Source organism: Mastigoproctus giganteus, chromosome 4 (genome assembly GCF_048544385.1).
Source record: "Mastigoproctus giganteus isolate SK-2022 chromosome 4, ASM4854438v1, whole genome shotgun sequence".
Classification (NCBI taxonomy): domain Eukaryota; kingdom Metazoa; phylum Arthropoda; class Arachnida; order Uropygi; family Thelyphonidae; genus Mastigoproctus; species Mastigoproctus giganteus.
In genome coordinates this window covers 240,529,174-240,539,913 of record NC_143578.1, presented here as the reverse complement: position 1 = coordinate 240,539,913, position 10,740 = coordinate 240,529,174, and positions in this window count along the sequence as shown.

The window sequence follows — 10,740 nt, the reverse complement described above, 5'->3', positions numbered from 1 at the left end:
GGCCCGAATTATATAACTGAACAATTAGAAAACCCTAATATTTGAGAACAAAAGCAAAATTAAATATATCTTATGTCAAAAATTTATCCATTATATGCAAACTTCATACATTAGTTTTTATTAATTCTGTTACTTGGCGCAGGTTAATTACGAATACGTTGGACTTGTAAGTAACAATGACCACTTTAATATTTTGAAAATCATTTTTTCGGTAATAAAATGATAAGAACATTTTAAATTAATTTTAATTTTTTCTGTCCCAGTTAGAGTGCCACACTTCATCTGACTGGGCATTACTTTTACGCCATTAATTTTTGTATACCTGGATCTTTTACACAAATTGTGTAAAAGGTTTAAGTTCCAATCCCATTGATGATGGGAAGACCTCTAATCGACTTTTCCTTCAACTTGTTATTTCATCGCTCTAAGGGTATCTTCAAAATATGTTTTCGTAAAGGTGACTTGACTACAGTGGTCTCAGACAGTTTTTAAATTCTGTACAGTGGGATCAATTGATGATGTTACCAACGTTGAATTCTAAATGGGATGCCTTCAGCGACTTAATTTTGGAAGCTACTAGGCTTTTCATTCCAACTAAGAAATACTATTCAAGGTTTAGGCCTAAATGGGTGTCAGATGAATTAATGAGGCTCGCGGCAGAGAAGAAGAATGTATGGGAATAATGGGATGCATATAAAGGATGCATATATCAGGCGACACAGAAGCCTATGGTAGGTATAAACTAGTCTGTAATCAACTCTTCTTCTTCTTCTTTGGTCCTTAGCTGGCAGCTGGGGGAGGCGGTTGGCCACGCAACCAGTATGCTGCTGTAGGTGCCGCAGGGTTTCGGACTTGCTCTGTGATGTTCTTCCATACATTACGATCCATGGCTTCAGTCCTGGCCTGGTTATGGTCGAGACGTCGGCTCTTCAAATCATCTTCCACTTGCTTGGACCACGTTTTCCTAGGCGCGGTCCGTTGAATGCTCCATTGGGTGGGTCGTTGTCTCCAAAGGAGTGTGGATGGTATTCTGTTCGTGCCCATTCTACATACGTGGCCAAACCATCTGAGCCTTCGCTTCTGGATTTGGTCGGCAATGGTTGGTTGCTGTTGGCATCTGGCGCGGATGGTATCATTAGTGATGCGGTCGCGAAGAGAGATGCCCAAGATCTGCCGCAGGCATCGCATTTGGAATACCTCAAGTTTGTTCAAATCTAACTTGAGACAAATCCATGTTTCCGATCCGTAAAGAAGAATGGGCAGGATCAAAGTCCGGAAGAGTCGGATTTTAGTCTTTGTGGAAATGTTGGTCCTCTTCCACAGACACCATTTGAGCGAGGCGAACGCAGTGGCCGCCTGTCCAATTCTGCTGTGGATTTCCATGGTGGATGCAACTTTCTTCTCCTGTACCAGCGACCCAAGGTATTTAAAGTCCTGCACTTGCTCGATCTGGACGCCTTCGAGATAGATGGTGGCTTGCGACCCATCTGTGAATCAACTCACAAAGGAGGTTAGGCAGGAGAAGGTAGATTACGAGAAATCTTTGGCAAAGGATGCAAAGCAAAACAGCAAAGAGTTCTTTATTTATTTATTTACTCTAGAAGGAAAGGGATGAATCAGATTGGGCCACTTAAGATGGGTTGACTATTGATTATCATACTCAGGTAGCTGACAAACTGAATCAGTACTTTGCATCTACATTCACACATGAGGAGTTATTCAAGGAGGGGAGTGCCAGAAGTTTATCAAACTCTAACAGGTAGCTAAGTGATTTTGTAATAACTGAGAGCAAAGTGGAGGAGATTGTTGAAGTTAACCATAAGCAAGGCATCTGGGGTGAACGGGATCTATCCAGTTATATTAAAGGGGGCAGCAAATGAAGTAAGCAAACACATAATTATGAGAGCTTCCTTGGACTCAGGGGGAGATCCCCATGGAGATGTGCAAATGTATTACCAATTCCCAAAAGGGGTTCAAAAGGTGATACAAGAAACAACAGACCTGTTATTTTAACTTGTGTTCCGTGGAAAATAATGGAATCACTGGTTAAAGAAGCATTGCAGGATCATCTAGACAAGACTGCAGTAATAGTTATGACACAGCATGGGTTTGTTAATGGGAGGTCTTGTCTGACCAATTTGATTGGATACTATGATATGGTCACTAAGGAACTGAATGCCAAAAATAATTTTGATATCATATACTTGAATATCAGGAAAGCTTTTGATACTGTGCACATGGAAGACTGCTGTACAAATTGGAGAGGTATGTTATTAAGGGTAAGTTGCTACAATGGATAAAGGGATGGTTGAGTGGGAGCGACAGGGAGTGGTAATCAATGGACACTGCTCTTCATGAACAAATGTTGTTAGTGGAGTGCCCCAGGGTTCGGTGTTGGGCCCATTGTTGTTTTGTATATTTATAATGATATTGATGAAGGTATATCAGGTTTAATGACCGAGTTTGCAGATGATACAAAGTTTGCAACGTTGTTAATGAAAGAAAAGACAGTATACTACTTCAACTGGATCTAGATAAATTGGGAAAATGGGCTGAGAGGTGGCAATGGCAACTGCAGTTTAACATTGTGAAATGCAAAGTACTGCATATGGGTAGCGATAACCAAAGAGAAACGTACCAACTCTGTGATACTACACTCAGGGAAGTGGAAAGTGAAAAAGACCTGGGGGTAATTGTGCAGTCAAATATGAAGTTCGCTGAGCAGTGCAGACTGGTTGCCAGGGCATGTCATGGAGTCTTGTCAGTGATGTATAGGAGTTTTGTTTGAAGAGACAGGGAGGTGATTATCCCGTTATACAAGACAATGGTCAGGCCACACCTAGAGTACTGTGTACAGGTCTGGAGGCCTCATTTTAGGAAATATATAGAGTTGCTAGAACAAGTCTGATTGAGGTCTTTAAGGCCTTGAATGGGTTGAGCAAGCTGAATGCTGATGGGATTCTTCCTCTTGCTCAGACTAAGAAACTGAGGGGAAAGTCCCAAATTGAAGAAAGATAATTGTAGAATAGATGTGCGGAAATTTGCCTTCAGCCAGGGATAGTTGATTGGTGGAACAGGCTTCCATCTTTTTGTTATGGAAGCTAATAGCCTAAATAAATTTAAGGCTGAGCTTGACAGGCATTTGTGACAAATGGAGGGGTGAGATGGGAGCGTTTTTTTTTTTTTTTTTGGCCAATGCTCCATAAGCTTTCTTTCTTGCATCGTATGCCTCTACTAATGCTAATGCTAATATTCTCTTCCTCCATCCTATGCATTGAGTTTTACGATAACAGAAAGTAATATTTGGATCTACCCTCATCCATCTGCGCATTAGCATTAGTTGAGGCATGTGATGAAAGAAAGAAAGAAAGCTTATAGAATATCAGCCAAAAAACCCCTTCCCATTTCACCCATCCAGTCACTCTAAATGTTTGTTAGTTCAGCCTTAAATTTATTTAAGTTATCAACTTCCACAACAACATATAGAAGTTTGTTCTAGCAATCAACTACCCTCTGGTTGAAGGCAATCTTCCGCACACCTATTCTACAACTGTCATCCCACAATTTGAATATATGCCTTCTTAGTTCTTAATCTCAGCAAGTGGAAGTATTCCATCAGCATTGAGCCTGTTCAAACCTTCAAGGCTTTGTACACCTCATTAGCACGAATAGTGCGGCATTTTTGTCCTCCTTGGCTGCTAAACCTCTTCAAAAATTTCTTCTGGCTCTACCGTATGACATGTTGTTATTGTTGTTGTAGGGTTGATTTTAGGCGCTTCTTTCTTTCTTTCTTTAATCTTTATTGTATACAAACATGGTATATACAATAGACCCTTCACAGCAGCAATGCCAGGGGTTTTACATTGGTTGGTGGACAATAGCTTTGGGAGAAGGGGGCCCACATCGAAATTCGGGCTCATCCCCCAGAGCCAACAATAAAATAGAATCAATGTCAGATTATTTACAGAATATATGCTTTTGACAGTATTTACAATGAAATAATAAAGGTATTCATATTTACATTATGTTATATTAATATTTATATTCATAAAGATATTGTTGACTTTATTTACAACATATATAATAAAGACATCGTGCTTTGAACAATATTTACAATATATTGGGCATTATTATTATGCTGCCCTTATCAATGTGCACTTTGCCTGGCCAAGGTCAGGCTCTTAAGGATCTGTCTTCGGTACCTCCGATCCTTCACAAACCTACAGAGGTCGCCGTCAATTGAAAGGATTGTGGGGAGCATCTCCCTGGGGAGAAAGCGGTCACTGAGAGATAGTCTGTTATAGTGAGCTGTGAGCGTGGGAGCTGACCTTAGTCCGGGTAGAGGGATCCTCCAGCCACACAGTTCCCAGATGTTTGGCTCCGAGACCATTCCGGTTGTCATCTTGACAGTGAGAACAAGGCGTTTTTCAAATACAAGATCTGGAAGACGGGCAAAATTAAGTGCGATCGCCATCAACTCAACTTACTCAACTAAAACCATATTGAGCCATATATAATGAGAAACCAGAGTTTCCAGGAGAAAAATGCTACATTATTCATTGAGACCGACTAGCTCAGCCATTTTGCGAAAAAGCAGTATAAAAATTTTTCGCGTCAATGACGGGATTATAATCACCATTCTCCCACACCGGGTGGAAAAGGCTCTGTGGAAATCCCACCATTAAAAAGAGGAACTTTTATGAAGTTTTTCCACTCCATGCCTGGTTGAGTAGTTTGTCTCAGGAATGGATAATAAAGTTCCCCCCCCACCCCAGTAACTCTGGTCTTTCGTTGAGAAAATCAAACAAATCAATCAGAAAACACACGCAATTTAAAGACATATTGCACATGGGTAGTATGTCACAAATATGATAAATTTTTTTCCCTACATCATGTGACAGAACAGTTTCCACGGTGATATAACCATTCTGCTATCAGCAAGGCGATGGTTATTGTTTAAAGTATTAAAAAATTGCAAGCTTAAAAAACAATAAACTTACATAGCTCTAACACATTTGAATTTGGCTAAAAAGTTAATTTTATAACTTTCTGGAAAGTTCTGAATCATGAACAGCCAAAGGAGACACGACCCACTTTTCTTCTGATATCCAAAGAAGAGTGAAAATAAAATTTGCTAATCAGAACTAGTATTAGTGATCCATACTTACCAGATGTGAGCATCTGGGGTTATATAACTAAACTAAACTTAACCGTGTCTGCAATAACATACCAGCACAAAAATTATCAAAACAAGACTAAAAAAAATAATTGAGAACAATCTCAAACGAGTTTAATACTCTTTTGTTCTAAAGCAATCTCTGTATCCTTTATAATTACAAGAGTCAAATTAATTAAATTATAAACATCTGAAGTAGTGAGTAGTTCATGATGTTCTTAAATAATACCATAGCATTAGCATTAGCAGAGGCATATGCTGCAAGAAAGCAAGCTTATACAGCAAAAAAAAAAAAAAAAAAACCTTTCCATTCCACACAACCATTCGCTCTAAAAGTCTATCCACTTCTTCCTTAAATTTAATTAAGCTATCAACTTCCACACCGACAAATGAAAGTTTGCTCCAGCAATCAACTTCAAATTATTATTATTATTATTATTATTATTATTATTATTGTTCTTGTTGCCCTTTTATATTATTTCTCCCTGATTGGGAGATTCCACTCCGTGACGGGTACTGCTACCAAGTACACAGGGTGGTTGTAATGTCTGGTGTTACTGTCGGTCGAGGAAATCTCTGATTATCCTACAGGTGTTCAGGATTGCGACTTTCTGGAGTTCCTTGTAGGTGTTCTCTGGGAGACCTATTGCTGCTAGGCTGCTATGTAGAGTCTTTGGTACCATACTGGTGGTTGACACGATGATTGGGATGGTTGATACCTCTTGCATATGCCACTTCTCCTTGACTTCGTGTCTCAAGTTCGTGTACTTCCTAATTTTTTCCTCTTGGGTTTTCTGGGCATTGCTAGTGTTCGGCACCGCTATGTCAATCAGGTAGGTAGCCTTTTCCATCTTGTCCACAAGGGTTATATCTGGTCTGTTGTGCGAGTTGGTCTTATCCATTATTATGGCGCGATCCCAGTACAGCTTGTGGGTTCGGGTCTCTAGTACTGCCTGGGGTTCGTACTTGTAGTTTGGTACACTTTCTTTGGTCAACTGGTATTTCCTCGCTAGCTTCTGATGTACTATCCTGGCTACCTGGTCGTGTCTATGAATGTACTCAGTCTGGTTGATCACCTTGCACCCTGCGGTGATGTGTTGGATCGTTTCTGAGGCCAGGTGGCATCGTCGACATGTGTCATCTGACATTCCGGGCTCTTTTGCGATGTATATGTATTTTCTATAGTTTCTGGTGTTGATTTCCTAGTCTTGGATGGCCAGCATGAATCCTTCAGTCTCGGGAAAGAGCGTCCCGCTTGTGAGCCATGCGTTGGAAGCAATGTTATCGATGTGATCTTGATGGAGGTAATCGTAGTGTCTGCCATGGAGTGTCTTCTTTGCCCATCTTTCTAACTTCGTTTCTTGTACTGTCTGGGTGGGAAGGGTTTCCTCACTTAGGTTGAGTGGAGTATACCACTTATCTATCTTCCTTATGGCCTGATGGAGTGGTGTTGTGTTGTTCTCGAAGTAATCCTTCAGGTTAACTATCGCTGTTTTCTGTTGTTCTATCAGGTCTATCAAGCCCCTTCCTCCCTCTTTCCGAGCTATTGTTAGTCGCTCCACTGCTGACTGCAGGTGGTGTAAGCAACTCTTGGTCATCATTGTCCTTGTCTTTCGCATGGTATCTTCAAGCTCGGTGTTAGTCCAATCTATGACCCCGAATGTGTATGTTAGTACTGGAGCCGCATAGGTGTTTATGGATTTAACTGTATTCCCTCCGTTCAATTTTGCTTTCAGCAGGTTTCTTAGTCTCTGATGATATTTTTCTGTCAGGCACTTCTTGATTTCATTGTGTTCTAACTGCTCAGCCTGCATCATCCCCAGGTATTTGTAGGTCTCTCCTTCTGTCATAGCTTCGATCTCTTTACCAATCAGCAGCTGGTAGTTTCGGCCAACTAATTTTCCCTAGTGCAGTGTGTGGGTCTTGCTACGCTTTCTTGAGACCGATAACTCAGCCACGTTATTATTATTATTATTATTATTATTATTATTATTATTATTATTATTATTATTATTATTATTATTAGCCATATGGTGCAAGGAAGCCCGAAACTTATGCTGCACCAGCAAAAAAAAAAATTCCCGAGTTACCCTGATAAGAGAGAGAGAGAGAAAGAGAGAGAGAGAGAGAGAGAGAGAGAGAGAGAGAGAGAGAGAGTCAAAAGTAGAAAGGAATCATCAAGAAAGAGAAAACTGATGATATCCAGCTCAGGACCCTGGGTGTGCCAAGCCCACACTCACAAGATGTGAGCCCCGGGGTTGAATCCTTGGATCACGGGAGGAATTTTTGTGGGTCTTTTTCACAACGTGGCTGAGTTAGTCGGTCTCAAGAGAGCGTTGCATGGTTTTCTCCCGGAAACTCAGGTTTTATGTTAAGCAAAAAGACAATCGGCCTCAAAACACACGCAATTTACAGACAATATACACGGAGCAACATGGCCTTAGTCACCGATGCTCCTAAAACCCAATGACAACAACAACAGCAACAGCAGGAAAGCAAATATTGAGTTTGGTAATCATAAATACATTACTGTTGTACAGTATATAGTTGTGGACAACACTTTTAAATATTTTAACTACTCTGCTGTCAGTAGAATTATTTCTGAAATAGGTGGCGCTGAAGATGAAAACAAATATTATTCTCCTACCACGAGTTTGTGGGTGTAGTTAATGTGTTAATTCGTATTGTGTTTATTATGTTTGTATATAACTGTTTTTTTGAAAGGGGATGGGGTAACGGAGAAAAGTTAGACTAATACTCATTCCTATTTATTATTTTTATTGTGCAAAAAGTTTTCTGTTTTAAAATTTATATGTAAGTATTAATATTTTGATATTAAAATGACCCAACGTAGTGTATCTTTCTCTGGTACATAATGATATAATTTGTTTCCCTTTCTCGGAAAGGGAAACAGCATAAAAATAAAATTAAACTTCAAGAATAAATATACCGTTATTACTGTAAAATTGGCATGGATGGCTTGAATTGATTGTAGTGATAGTGATTCGTGTAATTATTTTCATCCTAATTTTATCCCTTCTCAGATACGTGATTCTTAATCAGTAAGTTGCAGCACTGTGTGACTGGTTTTGCCAATCGTGTGAGTCCCTTAGAGGGCGGGGAAATCTGGTCAGTTGCCTTGGGTTCCCATGGTTTGTGCTGCCTCTCGATGGTCCTGCATGTAGGAATTTCTGGAGACCTCAGTGGAGTTTGTAGTTTAGCCAATTTCAGCTGTTAGGAGTAGCGTTTCCGTCATGAGTTATGCTGATTTTATTTATTTATTATTATTTTATTTTATTATTTTTTTTTTGCCTGCACAACATGCAATTCAGCCAAGGGACACTTTTAGACATAATACACAACAATGCATATGAACTGGAGGTCTGGAGGCATCACTTTAGGAAGGATGTAGATCTGCTGAAATTGGTGCGGAGAAGGGCAACCAGATTGGTGAATGGAAAAGGGCACTCTTACCAAGAAAGGCTTCAGTTCTGCAAATTGCAGTGCCTTGAGACCAGGCACCAGGGGGAGATCTGTTTGAGGTGTTTAAAGCCTTGAATGGATTGAGTAAGCTGAATGTTAATGGTATTCTTCCACTTGCTAAGACTACACATGAGGGGCATAAATTCAAGTTGAGGAAGGATGGTTGCAGGATAGATTTTTTTTTTTTTTTCTTCTTTTTGTTAGTTGTTGGTGCATCAGCTTCTGTGGCCATAATGCACCTCCCAATGTTTTTGCATTTTACTCTGATCCAAGCCCGAGGTGGGATTCGAACCTGCTACGACCTTTGGGTTTCCAGACAGGCACTTTACCTACCTGGCTAGCCCGGTCGGCAGAATAGATCTGCGGAAGTTTACCTGCAGCCAGTGGGTGGTTGATTGTTGGAACAGGCTTCCATCTATTGTTGTGGAAGTGAATGGGTTGAATAAATTCAAGAGAGAGAGAGAACTAGAAAAATTCTTGGAGGGGGTGGATGGGTGAACTGTCTTTTTTGGTTGATGTTATATAAGCTTTCTTTCTTGTACCATTTGTCATTACTACTTACATAAAAATAAGGCAATATTAATATGGGCATAAGACTAACTATTGTTGCATTGCATACACCTGCTGGCTTAGACTATTAGTGGACATAATTCATGTTATAAATTGAAGTCAGATCCAAAAGGCTTCACTGAGTTGTAATAGCATTTACGATAATTTTAACATGTTTTTTTCCCCTCATCTAAAATCACTTTGAACACTATGATACAAATTGTATTTTTAATTTACTGGAAATTAGAGTGTTATAAAAAAAATGCACTTAAATTAATTTTGTCATTTTAATTAAGAGTTTTGCTGAGTTATGTGAATTAGGCAAATAAGTTATGGGATAAATTTTGGCATTTTCATTGTTAATCATTATTAATTTACCTGCCAATACACAACTATCAAAAAGTTATGTAGGTAGTTATGTCAGACTCGTGATATCATCTTAAGGCTAAACAATTACAGTGTGGCTATTTTTGAAGGTTTTTCATTAATTGTTTTCTTTTGCATAATTACTGCAAGAACTCTAATAATAAAACATAATTTTCATATATAGTAGTTATTTAAAAATTAATTTGAGGAAGGGAATTGTGTGACAGCCGTTTATTATAATGATATTGCATATAAATAAAAATAAAAATAAATTTTCTGTTTATACTCCGGGACGACCAAACAATCAGAGGAGTTCACAAAATAGACAGAATACAAGAAACAGCACCGTATTCAGCAGTCACGGGCTTGAACCCCGGTCACTCAAGGCACGTGTACTTATGCACCCGCGCGCCTGACCACTAGGCTACGGCGGCCCTATATATAGATATTTCCCTTCTTTTGTTTTTTTTCCCTTGGTCACTAATACTGTGAGCACAATAAAAATGATATATGGTCATAATGGCAGTAATGATATTAAAAGCATAACACTTCTAATGCTTTTAATATCACTTAGAGTGAATATTTCTTGTTGTTTCTCTAGTCAGCAGTATGTTAGTAATCTGAAAATGTATTAGTATTAATAGTGACAAATGTTGCAAGAAAGCGAGCTTATACAGCATCAGTTCCCCTCCCTCCAAAAAAAACTTCCTGCATCACTTGTTCAACTCTTCCAGTAGTTTGTCTAGTTCTTTGAACTTATTCAAACTACCCACTTCCACAACAACAGACAAAAGTATGTTCCAACAGTCAACTACGTGATGTTCCACACAACTATCTTGCAATCTTCCTTCCTCAGTCTTAATTTATGCCCTTTTATGTGTGTAGTCTGAGCAAGTGGAAGAATTCCATTAGCTTTGAGCATGTTCAACCTTAAACACCTCAATAGATCATTTTGCAGGTGTCTAGTCTCCAGATACTGCAATTTTGCAGAAATGAAACCTCTCTTGGTAAGAGCTTCCCTTTTCTGTTTCCTTCACCAATCTTGCTACCCTTCTTTTCACCATCAGATCCACTTTAGGAATATGGTGAATGTATAACACAGAGACCACCTTGCAGAGATATGAGATATAATCCACTCCCATGCTCTTGTTTAAAAATCTGAATGA